The sequence below is a fragment of the Bubalus bubalis genome, chromosome 24 (assembly GCF_019923935.1).
Source record: "Bubalus bubalis isolate 160015118507 breed Murrah chromosome 24, NDDB_SH_1, whole genome shotgun sequence".
NCBI lineage: Eukaryota > Metazoa > Chordata > Mammalia > Artiodactyla > Bovidae > Bubalus > Bubalus bubalis.
In genome coordinates this window covers 1,848,176-1,874,290 of record NC_059180.1, presented here as the reverse complement: position 1 = coordinate 1,874,290, position 26,115 = coordinate 1,848,176, and the positions used below count along the sequence as shown (strand labels likewise).

The 26,115-nt window shown below is 51.1% G+C and overlaps 1 protein-coding gene across 4 annotated transcripts in view; it reads left to right on the top strand.

The window, feature by feature from the left end:
* The first annotated feature begins 1,492 nt into the window (after positions 1-1,492).
* The window catches only part of CARD11 (caspase recruitment domain family member 11), a 106,817-nt gene continuing 82,194 nt past the window's right edge, over positions 1,493-26,115 (top strand). For 2 of the 4 annotated variants that reach the window (XM_025275562.3, XM_025275563.3), the window contains exon 1: positions 1,495-2,197. The gene's annotated coding sequence lies outside the window, so the exon portion shown is untranslated. Of the gene's footprint in view, positions 2,198-26,115 lie in introns of all 4 variants that reach the window. The other 2 variants (XR_003106546.3, XM_025275559.3) reach the window with 2 other exon arrangements.

Here is a 26,115-nt window from a genome sequence, read left to right as displayed (position 1 = left end):
AGCCCTACATGGTGTATACATTTATCAAAACTCATCACATCACATTGTTAAAACCTGTATGTAAATTTTACCTAAAAAACTATCTGGTTAATGATATGCCTGATGAAATATTTAAAAGTGAAATATGTTGATGTCATCAACTTTTGAAATGCATTTAAAAAAAGGATTGATGCCTAGGGGAATAGATGGGTATACATGTGATAAAGCAAATATAGCAAAACGTTCATTATAGAGTTCGGTGGTGGGATACATGGGGTTCACTCTACAATCCTGCTAACTCTTATGAATGTTTAAAAAGTCTAATGAAGTGTTGGGAGACAAAAAGAGACAACATGTCTTCAACAAGCCACACCTGCATGTAATCCCATCACTGAATCTGAAACACGTGATATTGACAAAAACTAGCCAGATTCAGAAGAGAAGCTATGAATGGCTCCATTTATATGAAGTTTTTGGACTTCAGAGGCAAAGGATTTGCTTGAGGTCAGAATGTAGTTTATTCTTGGCAGAAGGGGGCTGACAACTGGGAGGTGCGTAAGGAGGGGTTCCGGGGTGCAGACAAAGTTCTACCTTTTGTTAACTTGAGTGTGTTCATGAAAATTCATCATGCTTTTTGCAGAATTTTTGCAGTTTTTGTTGATTTAAGGCCCACCTGCCCTTGATATCCTGCATGTGGAAAACCAGTGTTCCTCTTTAAAACCACACAGCCTGATTCAAAGGTTCACCAAGAGCAAGAGAGATTCTATCCTGGTCTCGGGCGGGTCACTGGGGACCGAGGACCAGGCTGCTGGCGGCACTGTTCTGTATTTTAGTAACTTTCTCTCTGCGGCTCCTCATGACTTTGTTTAATATGCTCTGCAGAAAGCAAACTTATGTCTGCCTTCCTGCCGGGTCCATGTGCATCCATCAGCCGCGTTCCTCAAACCGCCAGGACTCCGCTGACTCCGCTTTCTCCTGCGCTTGGACCACCGCAGCATTGTGTCTTTCTGCTTAGTTGCTTCATTTCTTGAGTGCCCTTCCCTCCGGGAGCTCAAGGAACTTTACTCAGAGAACTTAAAACACTTAGAACAGGACAGAAAGTTCTCCAGCTGTATCCCGGGGGAATCAAATGGTTGGGGGGAGGGAGAGAAGGGAGGGGTAGACTGAGGCAGCGGAGGGGGAGCTGGGGAAACTGCAGCATCCGCAGCGGGCAGACTAGAACCCAGAGTTCTCCGGACCGTGCTAGGCTGGGTTTGCCCAGATTCTTAAGTTCACGATTCAGAAACACCCTTGGGTGGGAGAGCAACATACCCAGGGGGCCTGTGTCACAGCTCTGGGGGTAAATGATTAAACCGGTGGCATCCAGAAGTCACAATTTCCCCTCCAGGTGTTGGGTCTGAGAGCACGAGTGGGGGATGGGTGGGCGGAGGGCGGACTCCGTCACCAGCCAGTGTCCAGGCGGGGTGGGTGTGTGCTGACCGGCCGGCCGGCCCCAGGAAGCTTCCAGAACTCCGGCTGAGGGAGGAAGAGCCCCGGGGGTGCCCTGCTGCCCACTCTTCCGTGGGACCAGCCCTCCCTCCCCACCCCAAATCGCAGCGATGCCTCTGGGATGTCTTCGGAAGGGGCCTGTCGCCTGGACCGCTCGCCTTGAGCCCCGACGTCCTCCACAGGGCGTCCCTTCCCACGGCCGCTCCTGGGCTCCGGGCGGGGTCCGCAGCCTTGGGGTCGCAGCTGGGTGGGGGCTGAGGCCCAGGCGGGGGTCCAGCCTCTCCGACCAGGGTGGAGGGGGCAAGGCCGCCCCAGGCCTGCGGTGGGGCGGGTGCGGGGGTCTCCTGGCAGCTCCGGGGACCCAGAGCCCACCCAGCGCACCCCCTCGCGCCCTCCTACCCCGGCGGCACCCAGGCCCCGCCCCTCCCCCTCTTCCTTATCTCTTTTCTAACCTTTTGCATTTTTTTAGTCTCATTTCCTGTCGGGTTTTGCATTTCCCTCCCCCTTCCAGCCTATGACACACTTTCTCTCCTTTTTTCTCTCTTTTGCCTCCCTTGGCCTCCGAACTCCTGCCCGGGTGGCGCGCAGCAGCCCCTCGGCCCTGCAGCCCCTGGGCCGGCTGCGCCCCTCGGACGGTCCGGGCGGCGGGGCCCGAGGGCCGGGGACCCGGGAGGAAGCCGGCGGCCTGCGCGGAGGAGGCGCCGCGGCTGGCGGAGCATGAGCGGCCCAGGTAGGCCCGGCGGACGCGGGGGTGGGGACCCGGGTTGGGGACCGGGGACGGGGGGTGCCGGGAGCCACCCTGGGGCGGCGGCCGGTCCAGGTCGGGGGCGCGGTCGAGGTGGGTTGGGGGCGCCGAGGGGGTCCGGAGTGGCTTGTTTCTCACCCCTCTGGCTCCATCTCCACCTCCCTCCGCCTGCCGAAAACTTTACTTTCTTCCACTTCATCTCGCCTCTGGGTTTCTCTCGGACAGTACGCCTCTGACTGGCCCCGCCTGGCGACGTCCCCCACCCCCGGGTCCCCCGCCCCTCCGAGAACAAAGGGATGAAAAGAGGGGGTGGGGGGCGGTGGTCGGGGGCAGGGGGCTGGCCGGGCGCCCCTGGGGGCCCCAGAGGGAGGAAAAGAACCTTTTCTAAGACCTTAAAGGACAGGAAGTCTCCAGACCACAGCCAGGCCTGACTCGCAGGCTCCTGAGAAGGTGGGGCCCCGGAGAGGGGAGCGCGGGGAGCGAGGTGGGGCTCGGGCGCCCCCGCAGAGCCAGGATGGGTCCCTAGAGGCCTCACGCCTGGAGTACCCGCCTCCCGGACACCGACCTCCCCAGGGCACTGAACGGGCTGGAAAGCCGCCCCGCGTCACCCCCCAGATCCCCGCCTCCCAGGGTGTCCTGAACCCTCCCGGGGCGGGGAGAAGGGTTCTCTGGGGGAGACAGTTTTGGCGCAGGGAGCGGGGCCTGCTTGCGTGTGTCTGGGCTCCCAGCTTCCTGGCACCTGCTGGGCAGAGTGCGAACAGAGGGCGGTCGGCTCAGACCTCGTCTTGGGCCAAACCCATCTCTGCCCAACCTCTGATCTGTGGTAGGAAAAGACCCCTCCTAACGTTTGCCGCCTCTCCTGAAGGTGTAAGGCTGCTGCTGCTGCCCAGGAAGGAAAGACACACTGGTCCAGCCCCAGACGGTTAGTGGATGCCTCCCCTGTGGTTAATGAGCACCAGAAATCTCAAGCCCTGGGTTAATGCCGGGGCAGGAATTTAGCTAAAATGCTGCCCTCTGTCTTTGCCCTGAGTCTGCACTTCCCTCAACCCCCAAGGCCAGGTAAAGACGCGACCGTCACATTGTGGGCTGTGGGCCCTGGCTGACCAGCGGGCAAAGGGAGCCTGGGACTCAGCCTCCCCCATCCCGGGCAAAATGGTTTGGATGTCTGTGCATTTTAATTAGCACCCAGATCAAAAAGGAAGTCTGGTGGCCCCACCAGCCCCGAGTCTGTTCCTTTGTGTGATTTTTTTTTTAATTGTGGTAAAATACACATGATGAAAACTTTGCCGTCTTAACCACTTTTAAGTGTACAGTTCAAGGGTAATAAGTGCCTCCACGTTGCACAACCATCACCACCATCGTGTCCAGAACTTTCCATCTTCCCAAACTGAGCCTCTGGTCCCTTTAAACACGGATCGCCCATCTCCCTCCTCCAGCCCCAGGTACCCACCCTTCTACTTCCTGCCTCTCTGAATCTGACTCCTGGGGGGCAGGGGCTCCATGTAGGTGGGATCCCACAGCGTTTGCCCTTTAGTCCACTGGGCATCATGTCCTCAAGGTTCCTCCAGGTGGTAGCAGGTGTCAGAGTTTCTTTCCTTCTTAAGGCTGAATAATACTCCATGGTAGGCATGGACTCTGTGTTGTTTATCCATAAATCCTTTATGTGATCTTTTAAAACGACTTGTAAACCTAACTCTTGTTCTCAAGGTGACGGCCCTGGATTGAGTCAGTTAGTGGGCACCTTTCGGGACACAGCAGAAGCAAGGTGGAACCCAGATGTCTAAGTAGTTCAGGCCATATGGTTGTGTTGCTGTGCCCAGGGGCTGGTGGAGACTCAGACTAGAGGGGGAGGATCGAGAGGAGGGTGGATGGCAGAGGGCGCGTGTGGGACCCACCGGGGATCAGTGGAAGGTTCGGGCCGAGACAGCGCTGGTGTGTCCCAACTCCCTTCTCCACCTTCCGTCGTGCATTTCTCCACCCTCCCGATGGAAGCCTTGCTTTGCGGGACTGGAGGCTGTTTCTGATTCGGTGATTATGGCGCTTCATGCATGAAAAGCCACATCGAGTCCAGTGTTCAGATGATTATGATGAAAAGAGACCCAAGGCTGATAAATGGAGCTCCTCCTGCCAGTTTAAAGCTGCTGTCCAGCCCCTCTTGCTTTGCCCTACCCTTGGCCTTGAAGACAGTGCCCCCTGGCAGTCAGGACGATGGTGAGGTCCCACGTGGGTCAGGTGCCCAGATGACCATCCCAACACCGAGTGTGACCAGATCTGTGAAACATGTGTTAAAAAGAAGTCAGGTCAGTGACTACGCTGTCAGTCCAGTGGTTAAGACCCTGTGCTTCTGTCAAACAGATCTGTCCGCCCACCCGCGGACAGTTTAACCCAAAACTGAACTCTCGTCGAACAGATCTGTTTGGTAGGGGTTTGTTCCGGTTAGATGCCTGGTGAAGGGACTGAGATCCCACATGCCCTGCGGCCAAAGATTAAAAAGTTCAAAAATTTCCGGAAAAATCAGATTGAGTAGGGAGGCAATAGGAGGTCCATGGTCCACCTTCTGTGTCGGGGGCCTAGTGGCAGGTGGGAAGGAGCCTCGGGCTGTGGCCCAGACGTGGCTTCCAGTCATGACTGCCCACCTGTGCCGGCCCGCGATCACTTCAGCAATCTGGGAGTCATTTCTTCCCAATGAAATCAGGGTATTAATGGGATTATTTTCAGGCCTGTCAGCTACACCAAGCATAAAATGAGAAAGCACGAGATGTACATACAGCGACCTTTGCCGTTGTTATTCCTGAGAGTCAAGGGGGAAGAGAGGATGGGTGCTGAGGTCGGGGCCTGGGGGTGGAGTGTGGCTTCCCCCGCCCGCACTGGGTGGACCCCCTTCCTTGGTCTCCTGGTCTGCAGTCCCCATCTTGCAGGACAGCCGTGAGCATGAAGGAGATCTACCCTGTAGACACACTGCGTTATCCAGTAAGTCTAGAACATTCTGTCCATGGAATTCTCCAGGCAAGAATATTGGAGTGGGTAGCCTTTCCCTTCTCCAGGGGCACCTTCCTGGCCCAGGGAACAAACCTGGGTCTCCTGCATTGCAGGCAGATTCTTTACCATCTGAGCCACCAGGAGAAGCCGTAGAACATTTTGAATGGATTTAAATATGGAAACAGAAAGAAAAAGAAAAGACAGCTGTCAAGGAAGCCTCTTAAAATGCTTTCCTGCTCAAGAAAAATTGCATCAGCGGATTCTCAGCCACCATGCTCGGGAAGAACAGAGCTTGTGGGCATTACATGCAAGGAACACACCGGAGCAGCATCCCCCGAAGTCTCCTTGAGCAACTCTTGCCTGTGGGTCGGCGGTTTTACGGGGTGACTATTTTCAGCAGGGTAGCCCCTTCAGTTGCGATTGTTCAGGGCCCTGAGGTTATAATGGTTGCTGTCACGTTGGTGTGATGGTCAAGCGCCGGGGGTGATGAAGCTTCTCTGTTCCTGCCTTCTCTGGCGCGCGCTCTTTGCCGGTCCAGCCCGGCAGTCCAGCTCCGCAAGCTCATCTCTTCTGTCACGGTCCTCTGGTCCTCCCCAATCCCTGCTGACGGATGAGCCAGAGCCAGGGCTCCATTCTCCCCGGGGGGTTTCTGTGTCGAGGCCGTAACCTTCCTTCTCACCCCACACCCACCTCTGAAACGTGCATCCTCGCGCTCTGGAGCGCCAGGGCGAGGCGGGGCCCCGAGCTCTGTCCACACGTCTCCCAGCCTGCAGGTGCCACTGCATCACCCGTCCGACTGCTGCGTACAGTCAGTGCCTTCCCTGGTGCTGGTCCGGCCTCTGGCGAGAGGCCGGATCCTTCAGTGGAAAGATCTAGGGACGTGGAGCCGGCAGAAAGGGCGTAGGTCCCTGGTCTGCCGCGTACTAGCTGCGTGACCTCGGGGAAGTCACTGAACGTCTCTGAGCCTCAGTTGCCACATGTGTAGACTGGGTGTGGAGGTACCACCCCTAAATTAACATAGACCAGAGTGTTTCCAAATAAGAGTGCTTCTGCTTTTAAAGGCTCACCTGTGACTTGGCTATTTCTGACAGAGTCGCGGGTGGGCGGTACAGCAGAGTGAAGAATTTAACCCAAAACTGAACTCTCGTCGGACAGATCTGTTTCCTTAATCTCCAGAGAACTCTCAGAAAAAATCAGGGAGATGCAGGAATCAGCAAACTTCTTCTGTAAAGGCCCAGGTAGTAAATATTGGAGGCTCTGACAGCCAGAAGGTCCCCGTGGAAACAGCTCAGCGCTGTCCTTGTAGGGTGGCCAGTGGGGCAGGGTGGCCAGTGCGGGGGGCGGGGGCACTCCATCGTAGTTTGCAGACTTCAGAATTTGGGAACTGGACCCAAGAGAAAAATGCTTGAAGGGTGTGAGCAAACAGGACGTGAACAGACCGATCAATTTACGATGAATAAATGCAAACTAGTACAACAGAAATACGCCTTTCTTCACTGTCGGACTGGCAGAGATTAAAACACTGGAAAGGGGAAGCAGGCAAGTCTCATGCGCCGTGGATTTGACAGTGTTTACTAACATGGTAAGTGAATAAACCCAAGAATTCCGCTCCTAAACACTATCTCACAAATAGACGCGTCCATCTTTTTTTTGCGTGCAGATGTTAATTGTACCATTGTCTGTAATGGGGAAAAGCTTGAAACCACACAGTTGCTTTTCAAAAGCAAAGTCCATCCATACAGTGGAATTCTGTGAGGCCAGGAATGAGATGGGGGCATAAGGGGTTTTCTAGAAGAAAAAACAAAGCAAAACGGTAGCATGTAGAAGAAACTGCATCTAGACACGTCTTGGTGAGATTTCAGAACTCCAAGGATAAGAAGAAAATCCCCAGAGACCTTATAAAGAGTAAGGAGTCAGGTCAGATCAGTTGCTCAGTCGTCTCCGACTCTTTGCGACCCCATGAATTGCACCACGCCAGGCCTCCCTGTCCATCACCAACTCCCGGAGTTCACTGAGACTCACGTCCATCGAGTCAGAGATGCCATCCAGCCATCTCATCCTCTGTCGTCCCCTTCTCCTCTTGCCCCCAATCCCTCCTAGGATAACAAGAAAATCCCCAAAGACCTTATAAAGAGTAAGGAGTAGGTCACCTATAAAAGCAAGAGTAAAATCAGTCTTGTGTCAGCACTGCTGAACGCAGAGAGGCAATGACTTCAGGGAGTTGGTTTTGGAAAGTCAAACTATTAGACTAAAAACCAAAACAAAAAACATAAGAAAAAAGAAAGAAACTGCTCTGGTGGGACGTCTGGGGAATGGGGGTTGGAGGGATGGAGGGGAAAATTCTAGTTTTCATTTTGTGTCCTTCTCTTTGTTTGTTTTACCTTAGCAACTGTTATCCTTCTGATTAAGGAAAATAGAAGGAAAAGCCGTGTTTGGAAGAGACAGCAAGGGTTGGTGTCCCCCTCTGCTCTGTCTAGCTGATCCTAGCCCTCCTGGTTCCCACCTGGATGGACTGCAGGAAGAAACTGCCTCTTGCAGTTCTCAATTCAGTTGTGTCACAGGAAGGGAAATCAGAGGGCCTCCCCGGCCCTGTTGAAAGGCAAAATTGATTGGTTTTAAAAAAAAAAAAAAAAAGGATTCGTTTTCTATTAAGGCATAGCACGCACATGGTCCCTGTGGATGGCGTTGCACACACACCCACATCGCTGGTTGCCCAGATCAAGACTTGGGTCCTTTCCAGGCCTGGGGTGGGGGGGGCATCCTCATTCTCCTTCCTGGTTGCCAAGCCCCCAGCCCCTCGCCTGTCCTTGACTGTCACATGCACGGCCTCGCACAGAGTGTGCTCTGGTGTGTCAGCGTGATTCATCCGTGTGTGTAGCGGCTTGGGTTTTCCTCCCTGCGTAGTTTTACACTGTGAGCGTTCACCACGATTGTGTGTCCATCCTGCCGTGGATGCGCTTGTGTGTCGTGTGCGGCTCTGGGCTATGGTGAGAGGCCCTGTGAGCTCTTGGAGGAGGCCTGGTGGTGATGACCCTCTTTTCTTTGAGGCCAAACAGAAACCTTGAGCAGCATTACTGGAGGTGCAGCAAGTTGTTATGTCAGTAGATGAATGTTGATAGGAAGTAAAACCGTGTTTTATTGACATTGGTGCTTTGCTCCTTGCCTCTGAGTAAGGATTCGGTCTTTTACAGAAGTTTTCTAAGAAGAAATGGCCTTTAAAAAAGGGATTCCAGTGGAGTTGGTTGTGGGGCGGGGGGAGCGGGCGGTTGAATAATAACGATACTTCGCCCTTCTCTCTGAGTCTCCCGGCTTCGGTTCTCAGATGCTTTTCAAAACCAGCTTGTGAATCTGCATGGCGCCTGGGGGTGCCGAGGTAGCAGAGGGTAGCAGGTAGCAGAGACGCACAGAGATTCCCGATTCCTCCGGGAGTGTTCTGCAGCCTCCACAGTCCTGTGTTCCGTTCTCTCCGGGGAGGTTTTTTCACGAGTCCTGGAGTCATGTGGGTTCTGGGCCTGGGGAGGTTTGCGGTTGTGAAGGAAAGGGGCCTGGCAGGGAGAGGGCGGTTTCCTCCAGACGCTCCAAGTGGGGGATACCCCCACCCCCGACTGCACCGAGTGGAGGGCTGCTCCTGAGGAAGGGGCCAGTCTCTTTCCCCTCAATTTTGTGTAGAGACGGTCCACGATCAAGGCGTGGGCAGGGCTGGCGCCTCGAGAGGCCTCTCCTGGGCGTACAGGTGGCCGCCTCCTGGCTGTGTCCTTACCTGGTCCTCCCCTGTGTGCGAGCCCCCCCGTGTGTCTCTGGTCCCCTCTCCTCTTCTCGCAGGATGCCAGCCCCGCTGGCTTCAGGCTCACCCTGACGGCCTCATTTTAACTCACTCTTCAAAGGCTGAATCTCCAGCTGCAGGTGGTGGGGCTGGGGTTTCACCATACGAGTGTGCAGGGACGTGACTCAGCCTTGCACACCTTTGCCGAAGGTCTCTGTGAGAGTGTTGTCTGCACTGTCCCCAGTTCTGAACCCTTGTTCTGTCCTGGACCCGCTTCAGTCAGGCCTTTGCCCGCAGCCCTGAGTTTAAGGAGCCTTTACCAAGGTCACGCAAGCCCAGGTCCGCTCGTAGTCCTCGTGGGACCTGAAGACGCTTGTTCAGGCTGGCTGCTGGCTCAGCCGCTCCATCGCTCCTTGGAACGTGGCATCAGTTCCCTGCCTTGGTTTTCTCGTGCCTCCCTGGCCGCTCTTTCCCAGTCTCTCCGAATGCCTCCATGTCCCCTGACCTCTGAGGTCAAAGGGCTCGGCCTCTCCCTTGGGGCCCCTCCCTGGGGGGGGCAGGGGCAGGAATGACTTTTTTCTTTTTTTTTTAATGTTAAAAATATTTATTTCTCTAGAAGATCGCACAAAAGTCAGGAAGTGGGACAGAAGGGTAACTAGCCTATGTCAAAATCAGCTAGGGGAGGACAAGAGCTGCCTGAAGACACTGGTGGCCGAAGCAGACTGCAGAGGCCGTAGGCCCTTCCTGGACAGGAGGCGTGGGAGCTCATTCCTTGGACATGTTCTTGATGGTCTTATGCTCCTTCATGGCCTTCTCCCAGTCGCTGCCATTGAACTCTTCCACCACCACGCTGCGCACGGTGCCCTCAGGCAGACTCACGGCTTGAGAGCCATCTCTGTGCTCACATCCCAGGTTTATCCCTCCCTCTGGGCATCCCCTGCTGAACACTGGACTTTGGTAGCCAGTGGTCCTGACTGCCCGGACGTGGAGTCAACCCACAGCTGAACTTTGGAGCCTTCCATCCCTAAGTCCTCTCTTCCATGCGGCTGAGTGCTCAGGCCTGAAAACCTGGGGGTGGTCCTTGGTTCCCCCATTGGGACTAGGACTGTGTCCGCTTGCTCAGCACAGAGGACCCAGGTGATCTGGTTGGGTCCCTGAGATGGTCATTCCCAGGTCTTCTTGCTGCATCTCTCAGGGGTGACTTGTTCCCCCAGCCAGTGGGGCCACAGCACGATGTGCTGGGGAGACCCCTGGGCTCAGAACAGGGAGGCAAGACTTGGGTCCTGGGCCACCAACCCACTGGGCCATCTTGGCCAAGTCCCTTCTCCCCTCCGGGCTTAGTTTCCTCACCTGTGAGAGAGGAGACAGGGCCTGGGACGACCAATGGGTTTCACCTTGAGGGCGAGCTCCGGGCAACTAGTACTGGCTTGCTTGAGAAAGTGCCACCCCCCGCCCCCCAGTTCTGCGGAAGAGAGTAGCTCTGTGATCGATTGCCCATGTCTACTGTGGGTGTGAAACTGACAGCTGGAGCCAGGGTGCCCCCATTAGTCATTCCTGCCCCTGCTCCCCTAGACCAGGAACCCGCCGGCTTTAAAGACCTGTGATCGCGCCGTGACCTTGAGCAAATCACTTCCCTGTCCCAAGACTTTGTTTCTTCACCAGCAAGATGGAGACAAATAACCTCTGCCTTCCTACCGCACAGAATCGCTCTGAGGAGCAGATGAGATAGTCCGTGAAAAATGGCTTGGAAAATAACAGACCGCTATATAAATGCAAAGTTTCATTGTTATTAATTGACCTCTCCCAGCCACGACTTCGTGTTCATCATGCCTCCCTTGGAGCCATCTTCCCGGGCTGGGCGAAAAGCCTTTGCTTTCGTTTTTGCTCCCCCTTGGGCAAGAGAGCACCATTTGGATTTTCCTGGTGATGCTGAGAAAGGGGAGTAATATGAACGCTGGGTGTGGGTGTGTGCTCTTTCTGTGCTTGGGAGACCACGGCATCTTTTACAGCCTCCCGGAGGGTGAAACCGAGAGGCCTCTGGAACCTTTCAGCGGCTTGGTGCCTGCATCTTACCACCCCGCCACTCTGTGAGGCTTCTGCAGGACGGGCGTGGAAAAACCCTCCCTGAGTAAATTTTTGTCTCCCTCGAGGATTCATCCTTATAATCCAAATCTCTGGAGTTAATTCAATTCTCCGGTTGGGCAGTTGGGAGCGGGGGTCTCCCCAGAGTGCCACCGAGGATGGCTCTGCTTAATTTCTGGAGGAGGCACGTGCCCCGCAACCTGTGGGGATCCAGTGGAGATATCCAGATATATCTCTTTCTGTCCCCTGATGAAAACCGCATCCCTCCCTCCCCTCTTTCACCTTGAATGTTGTTAATGCCCCATGTTTTCTGCCAGAATCCCAAACAGAGTCTCTGTTTGCAGCTTCCCAGAGACCCAGGGGAGCCATCTGTTCTTACATTATTTGGTTTAAGCAAAGCTTTAGGGCATATCTTCTTGCCAGTGGTGTATCCCAAGTCGGATTCATTGCTCAGTCTCTTATTTATTGGCGAGTGTGTTTTATTGTAATGCGGTTCATTTCCTTCTGTCTTTTACTTTGGGCTTCCTCCTGCAACTTTTGTCGTGAACGGTGTTTGGCGCGGTGTGAAATGAGACACATTCAGAACTTTCTGAGCCATAAAGTTTTGATTTTTTTTTTTTTTTTTCTGGTTTGATTTTTTTTTTTTTTTTAGTGGCAGAAAAATAAAGGACTCGCGTTTCCGGTAGGCCTGGAAACGGTGAATCAGATTTTTGTTTTGTTTAAAACTTGAGAACCTCAGGCAGGGGTTGAGAGTCGCTGGATGGAGCTGAATGCTGTGTTTCGGGTTTGGGCTGACGTCCCTTCCCCATGGGCTATTTCTCGGAGAGGGGGTGGCCACCCACGGAGGCTGACTTGAGACGGGCCAGGAGGGCTGCCTGAGTCACAGCTCAGCTGCCCCGGACCGAGTGGGCACTCACACTTCCTCCCTTGCCTGTTGTGCTCCCTGAGGCGTTTGTGATTCAGTGCCTGGCGTTATTCACGGACTCACCCGTGCAGTTGAGTGTGAACTCTGCCTCTCCCAGCAGGCGACCTTGGACAAGTCACTGAAGCCGTCGGGGAAACGGAAGTAAGACAGCACCCTTCCCACAAGAAGGCAGACGATGCCGCTGCTGCTGCTGCTGAGTCACTCCAGTCGTGTCCGACTCTGTGCAACCCCATAGATGGCAGCCCACCAGGCTCCCCCGTCCCTGGGATTCTCCAGGCAAGAACACTGGAGTGGGTTGCCATTTCCTTCTCCAATGCGTGAAGGTGAAAAGTGAAAGTGAAGTTGCTCAGTCGTGTCTGACTCTTAGTGACCCCGTGGACCGCACCCTACCAGGCTCCTCTGTCCATGGGATTTTCCAGGCAAGAGTACTGGAGTGGGTGCCATTGCCTTCTCCGAAGGTAGACGATTAGCATCTACCAAATGCCGTGCGGCGGGCACAACGTCCAGGCAGGCTCGGTCGGGACAGGTGTGCGTTCATGATACACGTGCGCCCTGCTCGTACGCCGGGCGCCCTGGAGCAGGCTCTGAAGGGCCCCCGCCAAACCTAAAATCTAGCATGAGCCATTTACTTTCATTCCTTGCCTGACCCCTGTGCATTAATACTCACTACTGCCGTTATCCAGTATGCACCTTAAGAGGTAGCCAGCACCCACCACTCTCAGGCAGTCCACAAGGTGCCAGGGATAAAAAGAGGTAAAGGCGGGGCTCCCCTCCCCTCAAGCCTGTGGTCTGGTGAGGAGGCAGTCAGCTGGGAGATAAAAGAGGCCCTCCTTGAGGACAGGTGGGAGAGAGCAGGACACCCGGCTCTGCCCGAGGGAGACAGAGTGACCTCCAGGGCCGACCGAAGCCGAAATGAGACTTGGGAAACTGCAAGGCTTTTTGCAGGCAGAGAAGCTCGGAGGGCCCTCTGAGCAGAGAAATGGAGGTGGGATGAGTGTCGGTGCTGGCAAAAAGACGGGAAGGTGTGGGGATGGGGAGGAGGGGCCCCTGAGCGCCCCGGAAGCTGTGCCAAGGAGGCAGATGCTGGCCTGTGGGCGCGGGCCAGCTGCTGGGGCGATGGAGCCGTGGCCGGCAGCCAGGATGGATGCGCAAGTTCGAAAGATCACAAACAGCGGTGCTGAGAACAGATGGGAGACTCGGGGCAAGAGGCAGGGAGGGCCCCTCTGCTGGGACACGGGCCAGGATTAGCTGTGTCTTTATTGTAAATAAACTTTGCATGGAAGCGTAAGATTCATACAAAGAGGCATGCACAGATCCTAAGTGTAGCGCAACAGATTTTCGCAACATGAACGCACCATCACCAGCACCCAGACCAAAAACAGAGTGTGGCCAGTTGAAAATCAGTATTTTAATGAAGACTAGTAATGGCTTTTCACAGAACAGGAGTTTTTAGTAGGAGTATATCCCCAATACTACATGGGACATTCATGTTCTTCAAAATGTTTGTCTGTTTATTCAAGACACAAGCCAAGCTGGGTGCCCTGTTTTATCTGACAGCCCCGGCTACATCCACGCTGTTCCAAGTGGCAGCTAGTGCTGCCGTGTCTGTGTTGCCAGTAAGAGTCTGTTTAAGGACTGTTTCATGTTTTATCAAGACCGCCACTGATGCATACCTGGGTGGCTTCCAGCTTGGGGCCGTCAGGAGTAAGGCTACTCTGAGCATTCTTACGCTTACCTTCTGGAGACATGTGCCTTTATTTCCACCCAAGAGTGGACCTCCTGGATCTTAGACTCTGTTCATGTTGAGCTCTAGTAAATACCACCAAATCGTTTCCCCTGAATGTGGTTGCAGACTGCACCCCAGCTCGGTAACGAATGGAGGTTCCAGCGGGTGCACATCCCTTCTCGCAGCATCTCGCAGACACAGCGTGGTCTGCCTCTTCATTTTAGCAGTGTGCAGTCAAAACACGTCGTTGGTGTGGTTTGAATTTGCGTTTCACTGGTGACTGAGTCGAATGCTTCCTCACATGCTGATCAGCCATTTGGCTGTCCTCCTCCGTGGACCGTCTGTCCTAGTGTTTTGCCTGTTTTCCGATCGGCGTGTCTTTCTCTTGTTGAGCTGGAGTGGTTCTTTATATCTGACGGGTAGGAGCCCTCTGTCAGATGTGTGTCTTGCAGAGAGCTTCCTTCCATTTACAGCTTGCCCTTCCACTCTTACCATGAGTCTGCTGATGAGCGGAGGCTTTAAATTTTACTACAGTCCAATTCACATGGGCTTTTCCCCTCGTGGTTCCCTCTTTTTTGAGTCCTGTTGAAGATACGCCTTAGTAGTTTATTCAGTTTTATTACATTTCTTAATGTAGCTACTGCGAGGAGATCAAACCAGTCAATCTGAAAGGAAAACAACTCTGAATATTGATTGGAAGGACTAATGCTGAAGCTGAAACTCCAATACTTTGGCCACCTGATGCAAAGAGCCGACTCATTGGAAAAGACCCTGACGCTGGGAAAGATTGAGGGCAAGAGGAAAAGGGGATGACAGAGGATGAGATGATTGGATGGCATCACCAACTCAATGGACATGAATTCGAACAAGCTCCGGGAGATGGTGAAGGACACAGAAGCCTAAGGTGTTGCAGTCCATGGGGTCGCCAAAGAGTCAGACATGATTTAGCAACCTGGTAACAGCTTAAAAATTAAAATTGTATGTGTAGTTCAAAAAAAGAGAGATATGCTCACCCCACGGTGTGTGTTTACTCCTAAAAGCTTTGCTGTTTCATCTTTCACGTCTAGATCTATAATACATCTAGAATGGATTTTTCCTTTAATAAAGGATTATTTACATACAATAAAACACACCTATTTTAGACACACAGACCAATGAATTTTGATAAAAGTATATGTCCGTGTAACCACAACCACCATCAAAATAGAAAAGATTTCCATCACCCCATAAAGTTGCCTCATGTCCTCTTGCTTCTCAGAGTGTGGACCATGGACCAACAGCGTCTGCCTCACCGGAGATCTGGTTAGGAACACACGCTCTCAGGCCCCACCCCGGGCCGACTGAATTAGAATCTGCATTTTAACAAAATTCCCAGCTACTTTGTATGCACACTAAAGGTTCAGAGACAATCTGAGTTCCTTTGAAGAAAGATGACAAGCAAAAAATGCTGTTTCTATTGTTATTAATGGCATAGCCTGAAGCAAGGCAAGATAAATGAGAGATTATTGAGTTCGGGGTGGGGGGGGGGGGAGATGAAAGAGAAAGTGTCGGGAGGGAATTTGAAGTTGTTGAGGAAGCACCCTCCATTCCCTGGACTGCTTCCTCTTCTGGAGGCCTGACCCCGTAATGTCCTGTGAAGCTAAGAGATAAGATTTGCTGCTGTCAGGGCTGTGGGTTCCCGGGCAGCTGCTTCCTGGTCTGTGCCCTGGATCAGCATGAAGAAATCCTCATGGCCAAGTTCACAGACACCTTAATTTTTTGCTGTTATTTAGTCGCTAAGTCATATCCAACTCTGTGACCCATGGACTGCAGCATGCCAGGCTTCCCTGTCCTTCACTGTCTCCAGGAGTTTGCTGAGATTCATGTCCATTGAGTCAATGATGCCATCCAGTCATCTCAGCCTCTGTTGCCCTCTTCTCTTGCCTTCAGTCTTTCCCAGCATCAGGATCTTTTCCAGTGAGTCAGCTGCTCGCATCAGGTGGCCAAAGTATTGGAGCTTCAGCTTCAGCATCAGTCCTTCCAATGAGTTTTCAGGGTTGATTTCCTTTAGGATTGATTGGTTGGATCTCCTTGCAGTCCAAGGGACCCTCAAGAGTTTTCTCCAGCACCATTGTTTGAAAGCATCAATTCTTCAACACTCAGCCTTCTTTATGGTCCAACTCTCACGTCCATAGGTGACTACTGGAAAAAAACATAGCTTTGACTAGAGTGATCTTTGTTGGCAAAGTGCTCTCACCGCTTTTTATATTTGTATTGCTTTAAACAGGCAAATACTTCCACGGGGCCTATAATAAACACACACACACACACACGTCTGTTCTCCAGCCCACCCTCCCCAGTCTTCTGATATTTCAATCATCTACTTTTCAGATGGGCCCTCACCCTTCGCACCTAGAATTAAGTTTTCCAGTGAGTAAACCTTTCTTCTGCCAGGGCTGGGAGAGAGTCTGGGGGTTGAACTTCATCTGCAACTGATTCCTCTGGTGTGAACATACCCTGCGCGTCCAACCTTTGTGGTCCAAGACGCCTCTGTTTTTTGGGCGTTCCTGGGATTCGACAGAGCACGTCAGCTTTGTTCTTTCCCGCTCTTCTGTCACTAAGCACTTAGGCCTTATCGTCCTCTACTCCACTTCACTGGGCTTCCCAGGTGTCACTGCTGGTGAGTAAGCCCCCTGCCAGTGCAGGAGGCGTGAGGCACGGAGGTTCCCTGGGTGGGGAAGACCCCCTGGAGGAGGGCATGGCGACCCACTCCAGTATTCTTGCCTGGAGAATCCCTTGCACAGAGGAGCCTGGTGGGCTGTGATCCATAGGGTCACACAGAGTCGGACACAACTGAAGCAACTTAGCACGCGTGCATGCACTCCACTTCATTAGACATTTTAAAATTATTGTTTCCTTTAAAAATCAAGCAAAAGAATGTATACATATATTAAAAAGAATACTAACAAAAAGGCTTCATATTTCAGTCTGTGGAATTTATTGTTGTGAATGGTTTGAAATCCAATTAAATACGTCAAGTTAAATTGAATTTCCTCCCGAAGGGCTGTCCCATCCCTTTCCCTCTGAGCTGCAGGGGCGAGTTTCTTCTGTATTGTTTCCTTATATCCCTGGCACTAAAGCTGAGCTCACTGTTCTGTTCCTTAGATCAGTTTGTCTTTTGCCAAAAAAATACCAGGCTGCCTTTTCCCTCTTTGTTTTTGCATTCTCGGGTTTTAACAGAGCATTTCATGGTCCCATTTTTACCTCCTCTCTCAGCATAGCGAGTGTTTAAGTTGTTTTTAGTTTAGAATGTACATTTTAACGAATCCGAGTCTCCAGTGAAATGACTCCACGTGGCGGACACCTCATGACCGAATGATCCCCATCCATCCCTCCCAACCTTCTGAGATTCCTGTCCATCATTTCAGTCACCCATGCCCTGCAGTTACCCCAGACACTGTTACTATGATGACTTTAAAAAAACCAGTAATCATGCAGATCAATTAGGAATAAGAAAAATAGGGAAATCCCGGGTGGCCCAGTGGCTGGGGCGCGATGCTTTCACTGCCGAGGGCCCAGGTTCAGTCTCTGGTCGGGGGAACTAAGATCCCACAGAAAAGGAGAAAAAAAAAAAAGAAGATCTTATTTTCTTTTAATTATTCCTTCTCCAGTGCCCTTCCTTTCTGTATGTTGTTTTTCTTCTGCCTGAAGAGCCTCTTTTATTGACAACATATCTTGCCTACTGGCCATAAATTCCCCCTGTTTTCTTTACTCTGAGAAAGTCTTCATTTCTCCTTCACATCTGAGGACAGTTTGGCTGGAAATTGACGTCTGAGCTGGTGGTCTTTGCTTTCTTAATCCGTGCAGTGTCTCACCCCACTCCCTTCTTACATGTGTGTCTGTGGTAGGGAGTCCACTGCCGTTATTATTTCTGCAGAGGACAGGTGTCTTTCCCCTCTCTGGCTTCTCTCAGGATTCTCTGTTTGGTTTTGGATTCCTGCAGTTTGGATCTGATATTCCCAGGTGTATTTCTCTTGTTATCTGCCCTGCTTGGTATTCTCTGAACTTCCTGGATCTGTGGGGTTTGGTCACAGTTCCGTTATTAATTCAGCCATTACTAACATTCTTGAACAAGTCAAAGTGTTAGTTGCTCAGTCACTTCCAACGCTTTTGTGACTCTCATGGACTATAGCCTGCCGGGCTCCTCGGTCCTTGGAATTCTCCTCCAGGCAAGAATACTGGAGTGGGTTGCCATTTCCTTCTCCAGGGGATCATCCCAACCCAGGGATCGAACCCGAGTCTCCTGCATTGCAGCAGATTCTTTACCATCTGAACCACCAGGGAAGTCCTAATAACGTTCTTGGCCATTATTAACTCAACTATTTCTTTTGCTTTCTTCTCCCCCTGCTCATCCAATTATGAATATCCTACAGTTTCGACGGGCTTCCCGGGTGGCTTAGTGGTAAAGAATCCACCTGCCGATGCAGGAGATGAAGGTTTGATCCCCGAGCCAAGAAGATCCCCTGGAGGAGGAAATGGCAAACCACTCCAGGATTCTCAGGGAAATCTCATGGACAGAGGAGCCTGGCAGGCTGCAGTCCGTGGGGTCACAACGAGTTGGGCACGACTGAGCAACTACAATAACAACACTTTGGGTATCACCCAGTAACTCTTGCTTATTCGGTCCTGTTTTCCTTTCATTCTTTTTTCTGCTTACATTTCAGCTTCGAAGTTGTAATGACCTGTACTCCAGCTCAGTGATATTAGTGAGGGTCAACTACCCTGTGTAACAGACGCCCAAATATCAAGGTCTTAAAGAGCAGGTGATACATGTTTTTTCTCATGTAAGAACAGGGTGGGTGCAGGTGAACAGGGCGGCTTTCTCCAGGCAGCCCTCCGGGGACCCAGCCTCTCCGTGCGGGTCCCTCTGTGCCTGGAGTTCACTGCTGTGTGCGTCCAGGCAGCAGGAGGACAGGAGGCTGCGCGCTGGGAGGTGTGCTGCAGACCCAGCCCAGAAGCAGAGCACGGCGCTTCTGTGCACATAGAGCTTAGTCCTTGTGCCCAGAATTTCAGGAACAGCTCCCATCCTTACCACATACAGCTTTGCTTCAGATCTTAAACACTCTGTTGGAATTTCAGTCGTATTGAATCTGTAGATCAGTTTTGGGGGCGACCGGCGTCTTTATGATAAGTTTTTTCGCCTGCAAGCTTGGTTTACCTCCTCGTTTTTAAAGGTCTTCTATAATGTCTTTCCATAAAGCTTTAGCATCTTCTCTGTAAAAGTCTTGCTCGATTTTTGTTCAACTTATTCCTAATATCTTTCGGTTTTTACTGCTGTTATAAAGAATGTCTTTTAAAACTTTGCATTTACGTTTGTTACTAATGTGGAGAAACACAGTTGCTCTTTTTTATATTTAACCTTGGATTCATAACTATACTAGACTTTTAAATAATATCTAGTTTTTTGTGTTTTTCTATGTAGATACTATCATTTCTAAATTATGACAATGTTTTTTCTTCCTTTCCACTTTTTAGATCTTTTTATTTCTTTTTCTTTTCTTCATTTATTTTTTTCACTATGCTGGCTAGCATCTCCAATAAAGCATTGAATAATAGCAGTAATCTTGAGCATCTATGTTTTGGCCTCAATCTTGAAGAAAAAGCTTTCAACGCTTTACCTTTAACTATTGTGTTTGCTAGAGGATTTTTGTAGATATACTTAACTAGGTTAAGAATGTTTATTTTCTTTCCATTCCAATATATTTTGTCAGGAATACATGTCGAATTTTATCAAGTGCTTTTTCTACACATCTTTTTTTAACAGAAATAGCTATACAGGTGCGCCTTAGACATACTGAAGGTTCAGTTCCAGACCATCTCAGTAAGCAAGTCGTATGAATTTTTTCATTTCCCAGTGAATATAAAAGTCATGTTTACAGTATACCATGGTTTGTTTAGTGTGCAAGAGCATCATGTGTAAGAAAACAAAGTGAAAGTGTTCGTTGCTCAGTCATGTCCGACTGTTCTCAACCCCATGGACTGCAGCACGCCAGGCTTCCCTGTCCTTCTCTATCTCCCACAGTTTGTTCAAACTCATGTCCATTGAGTCAGTGATGCCATCCAACTGTCTCATCCCCTGTCACCCACTTCTGCCCTCAATCTTTCCCAGCATCAGGGTCTTTTCCAATGAGTCAGCTCTTCCCATCAGGTGGCCAAAGTATTGGAGCTTCAGCTTCAACATCAGTCCTTCCAATGAATATTCAGGGTTGATTTCCTTTAGGATGGTCTGGTTTGATCTCCTTGCTGTCCAAGGGACGGACTCTCAAGAGTCTTCTCCAGCACCACAGTTCGAAAGCATCAATTCTTTGAAGCTCAGCCTTCTTTGTGGTCCAACTCCCACATCCATACGTGACTATTGGAAAAGCTATAGCTTTGACTGTACAGACCTTTGTTGGCAAAGTGACGTCTCTGCTTTTTAATACACCGTCTAGATTTGCCATAGCTTTTCTTCCAAGGAGCAGGCGTCACGCAGGCGGCTCACGCGTGCAGTGAGCACTGAAGGTACTGGTTGGCGCCTCGGGCCTCACCGGGGCCCTCCCACTTTCCGTCCCTCCTCTCATCCTGCCGCCCTGCCCTTCTCCACCTGGGTCCCTGATAATCAAGCCAGGATCTTAGGCGCAGAAGTCCTCAGCCTGGAAGTTAGCGGGTCAGCTTAGGAAGAACAACACCTGAGCCACACCAGCGCTAATTACATCCTTATTTGGGGCAGGGCTCTGAGCTTGGGGTCGTAAAACCTTCACAGGAGGCACGAAGGTGCACCCAGGAGACGGCGAGAGACAGCCCTTGACCTTGAGAGGCTCTCAGCCTGGGTCTGAGAGGACATCCTGGAGACTCAGGAACGGTCCTGGGGGGTAAAGAGTAGATTCCTGCACATTTAATGCCGATGACACAGTGTTACCTAGCGCTGTGTTGTTTCACAGTCAGATGCCTGGGCTAGTTGAAAAAGCCCCGGAACTTTGTCTTGTTGGGATCCTGGATTCAGGTGAAGCTCCCAGTGTTTTTCTGGCCTAGCTTAGGCCTCAGGGGACAATGTCATCACACTCAACTCCATCCCTTGGTCCAGGAGCTCAGGGGGACCCTGGGCTGACAGGAGGAGACGCGAGACAGTGATGCCGTGAATTCCATTCCCCCGATCTTTCTCCCCAGACACTCGAGTCTTGTTCTCCGAAGCCGCATTTGATCTCAGAGGTGGAGGGGTCCACCCTTCCGTCCCAGGTGAAGTGAGGTGGGTGAAACAAGACTGTGGCTGCCTGACATTTCATTTCCTTCTCCCGCTGCATCTTGGTTTTACTTGTTTCTAAGAAACGGGTCTTAACGTGTCTGAACGTTGCTAAGTGGAAGCCGTGTGTGCAGAGCTCGGTTCTCCAGGACTGTCGCTTTCTCATCGGCCAAGTGGATGAGTCACCTCAGGTTCCACCAAGATGCTGTGAGTTCTAATTAGCGGTGCTGTGAGGGTGGCTTGACACTCCGGTTGCAGCCTGTGGTGACTTAGCGTCTGCTCTTGTTGTTTTAAGCTGCAGGGTCTCGATACCAGCTGCAGGGTCTCGATACCCTGCATGACTTCCATAGATATATTCTGGAATCTGAGTCTGGAACTGGTGTCCAGGCTGAGTGACCTGGTCAGCCTGGGGAGGAGGAGGCTGGCCTGGGAGCCGCTCCATGCCCCAGGCCCCTGACCGGTTGGCTGTTGTGGACCTAGTCGTGTTCCCCGCCCTTCAAACTCATATATTAAAATTCTATCTGTGAGTCCCTCTGGCTGTGGGTGGAGCTGGGGTCTTTACAGAGATGATTAAGGTAAAATGAGGTCTCTAGGATGGCCCCCATCCAATAGGACTGGTGTCCTTAAAAGAAGAGGAGGTCAGGACACAGACTCACATGGGGGGTATGTGGGGGGGGTGTCCACCTGAGGACGCAGGGAGAAGGCGGCCATCTCTAAGCCAAGGAGGGAGGTCTCAGAATGAGCCCACTTTGCTGACCCCTTGATCTTGGACTTCCAGCCGCGAGGACTGTGAGCCAGTAAATCCCTGTTGTGGAAGCCTCTGGTCTGTGGTCACGGCAGCCCCCGCAAACTCATCCAGGAGGCTGACCCTTCTCTGCCGTGACTCCCCCGGCCACCCCAAGGCTTTGTGCCAACTCAAGGCAGGGACCCAGGAGCTCCCCCTGGGCACCAAAGACCACGTTGTTCTTATTGAGTCGCTCAGTCGTGTCTGACTCTTTATGACCCCATGGACTGCAGCACACCAGGCTTCCCTGTCCTCCACGAGCCCAGAAATCACAGTACAACGTTAAACACTGCGCCTGGCTGCGGCACAGACTCCTGGGCTCAGTAGAGCCCTTTCTCACCTGCAGAACCCTTGGGTGCCAGAGCAGAGCCAGAGGCTTAGCTGCAGGAGAAGCAGTCAAGGTTCCTGCTGTTCCCCGCCCCACCCCCGCCGCTGGCATTCCCCAGTACTACGGGGCACCTCAGTGGGCGTGGAGCTCAGCTAATTTTTTTTTTTTTTTAATTGGCTTGCCCGACTGTCTGTGGGAGCTTCTGGGAGTTCATTTTAAAGTCGGAGAGAGGAGAAGCAGGAGCTGGCTAATTCCCTGGCTCAGACGATGCTGCCTCCAGTTTGGTACCTTCCCCGCTTGGCACGTCTCTTTTATGACAGTTGGAAGCTGACAGATGAGCGCTCTGGGTGCCCTGCCTCTGCACTGAGGGGCCAGGACCAAAGGATGACATTACGACGCCCACCGCCGCCCCCCCAGGCCGCTCTGCCTCTTACTGCCGGTCTTTCATTATCCACCCAGAGGCAAAGGGGCACCGTGCCACACCCCCGAGGCCGCCTCTGCTAGCGGATGCTCAGAGCGCTGGTCAGGTGAGCTTCCCAGACTCGATGTACCCAGTTCGTCACCCAGCCAGAGGGCCCCCTGCTCCCACCTGCCCCCAGCCCCCGTGCCCCCTGCCTGCTCCATTGTCAGTCCTGCATCTACTCAAGCCCAGGAAACCTGTTCTGCCTTTTCCTTTGCACTCCTGCCTGCCTTCTCTGAATTTCTAAATCTTGGGGACTTCCCTGGTGGTCTAGTGGTTAAGACTTCACCTTCCAATGCAGGGCATGCAGGTTCGATCCCTGGTCAGGGAACTAAGATCCCACATACTTTACAGCCAAAATATCAAAACATAAAACAGAACCAGTATTGTAACAAATTCAATAAAGGCTTTAAAAATGGTCCACATAAAAAAAGAATCTTAAAAATGAAGCATGGTGGGAATGTAAGATGGTGCACGTGATGTGAAAAAGCCTTGACAGTTCCTCAAATGGTTAAAGATAGAATTACCCTGTGATCATCATCAGCTCAAAGGACATGAGTCTGAGCAAACTCCAGGAGATAGTGAAGGACAGGGAAGCCTGGAGTGCTACAGTCCATGGGGTGCTAAGGAGCTGGCCACAGCCGAGCGACTGAACAACCATGTGACCCAGCAATTCCGCTCTTAGGTCGGTACCAAAGAGAATTGAGAACAGGCATGCAAACAAATCCTGCACACAGAGGTTCACAGCAACACCACTCGCAGAATAGTGGAGAGGCCCAGAGGCGGAAGGAACCCAATACACGTCAGCAGGTGAAGGGAGAGGCCCAGAGGCGGAAGGAACCCAATACACGTCAGCAGGTGAAGGGAGAGGCCCAGAGGCGGAAGGAACCCAGATACACGTTAGCAGGTGAAGGGACAATCCAAGTGTGGCAGAGCCGTACGACGGACCGCCATGCAGCCATGGAAAGGGGTGTTGTCATGACACGAGCTACCATGAGGAGAAACCATCACGCTCGGTGAAGGAAGCCGGACACGTCAGGACGTTTGCTGTAGGATCCCACTGATGTGAAATGTCCAGAATGGACAGCTGCAGAGAGACGGAGAGAAAGCAGATGAGTGGTTGGCACAGGCTGGGGGAAGGACTTGACTGCTGATTGGGTTGGGGTCTCCTTTAGGGATGATGAGCATGTTCAGAACTAAGCTAACGGTGACGGTTGCACGGCATTGTGCAGTGTGTTAAATGCCACTAAGCTGTACACTGAAAATGGTTAATGTTGTATGAATTTGACCTCCTGTAAGAAGGACGAAATCATGGATTCTTAGAGCTGGAAGGAACTTTGATCCAGTCCGACCTTGTAGGGATGCCAGGAAAACTGTAGTGTTGTGTGTGTGTGTGTGTGTGTGCTCAGTTACTCAGTCATGTCCAGCTCTTTGCTAATCTATGAACTATAGCCCGTCAGGCTCCTCTGTCCGTGGAATTTTCCAGGCAAGAATACTGGAGGGCATCTCCATTTGCTCCTCCAGGGAATCTTCCCAACCCAGAGACTGAACCTGCATCTCTTATGTCTCCTGCATTGGCAGGCAGATTCTTTACCACTTTGCCACCTGGGAAGCCCCAGGAAGACTCTGTAGGGTTAGGGTTATATCTTATTTATTTTTATTTCTAAAAATTCATACATGAAACATTTCTTTTAAATCTTTCAAGTAATGTAGTGAAGTGAAAGTCAATCATGTCCAGCTCTTTGTGACCCCGTGGGCTAGACAGTCCAGGAATTCTCCAGGCCAGAATATTGGAGTGGGTAGCCTTTCCCTTCTCCAGGGGATCTTCCCAACCCAGGGATCGAACCCAGGTCTCCCACACTGCAGGTGGATTCTTTACCAGCTGAGCCACAAGGGAAGACAAATGTAGACAAAGCTACTAAGCTTTCCTTGACAAGCAGATCAGTGCTGGTCCACTCTTCCGGCTGTTGGTCTGGTGTGTCACCTTCCAGACCTCTCTCTAGGCACGTATAGGTAGTACAAGAGCGTGTTTGAGTTCTGTGGTTATTGCTTTCCTGAGTAGCATCATTCAGTACTTAACTGTTCCGCAACTTGTTTTCTTCCCTTAAAAGTGCGCCTTAGAGATTCTCCCATGCCACTATACACTCCAGCTCATTTTTATCGACACCTACAGGGTCTTGCACTATCTAAATGCACCATGATTAATGTAATCAATCCTCATTTGATGAGCATTTAGGGTTTTTTTCCCCTGATCTTCGGTCTTCCTTGTCTGCACACACCTCCTTTGCAGAGAGGGGAGTGTTTCTCTAGCTTAGGTGCCAACGTGGAATTGCCAGGTATCTGTTGCTCAGCGCTAAGTCATTGCAGCCCCTTGGACTGCAGCACGTCAGGCTTCCCTGTCCTTCACTGTCTCCTGGAGTTTGCTCAAACTCATGTCCATTGCGTCGGCGATGGCCAGGTGTAGAGTACGTACATTGTGTGTGTTCATGGATGTTGCCAAATTGCCCACAAAAATGGGCTAGACTAGTTTATATTCTCACCAAGACAATGAGCGAGTATTTTTTTTCTTCACACCCTTGCCAAAACTTTATTTTTACCAAGACTGAAATTTTTTGTTGCTCAGATTATTGCAGTGTGCTAAAGCTGATCATAGCTAATGCCTGTAGATTGTTGATTTCGTTCCAGGCACCGCCCCAGGGACTTCACTTGTTTGCATTGACCCATTTAATCCCATAACAATCTTATGAGGTGCCGTCCCTTACTGCTCCTGCTTTACAGCTGACAAAACTCAGGTGCAGAACAAAGTCTCCCGTTTCAGGTTTTCCCTCGATTATTCCTGAGCTGAAGTATTGCTTCATGTTTATTGATCACATAAAATTCTATGACTTGCTGGTCCATTTTCCTAATTTCCTCTCCTACCGTATTCCTTGCCTTTTTCTTATTGTCGTTCTGCACATTAATCTTTATTTCGCGTATTACAGATGTTTTCCTAGAACATAGCTTACACTTTAACTTTGTGGCACTATTTTCCGTCACACAGAAGTTTTAAATTATGATGTACTCGCATTCATCAATCTTTTCCCCAATGACATTAGCATATTATGGCTTGTTTAAGAAGGCCTGTCTTATCCCAAGGTTATAAGCATATTTTAGACTTTGTATCCTCTAAAACTTTTGGAATTCATTATTTCATTTTTAAGTCATTAATCTATCTGCAAATTATCTCTGTAAAAGAGCAAAGTAGGAATATCATTCTCTCCAAATTGTTAGCAGATTATCCCAACAGTTATTGAATACTCCTTTTATCTCTGTGTTGATTTGAAACAAAACCCTAATCCGGCATTAATTTTCTGCACATAGGTGAGTTTACCAGGCTTTTGTTCACTGTTCTGCTTATCTGCTGCTGTATCACTGCAGCCTGTTGTTTCTCAATGTTTTAATATCTGGAGAGTTTTAAGTTGACTTTTGTAGCCACCTTACTGAACTCATACTCTACCATTTTATGATCTCATTATTGTTGCTTTAAAGATAACTTTTAATTTATGTTTTTATATTTCTTTGGTGTATAGATTGAAGATGGTGTTCTTTTGTAATTTTT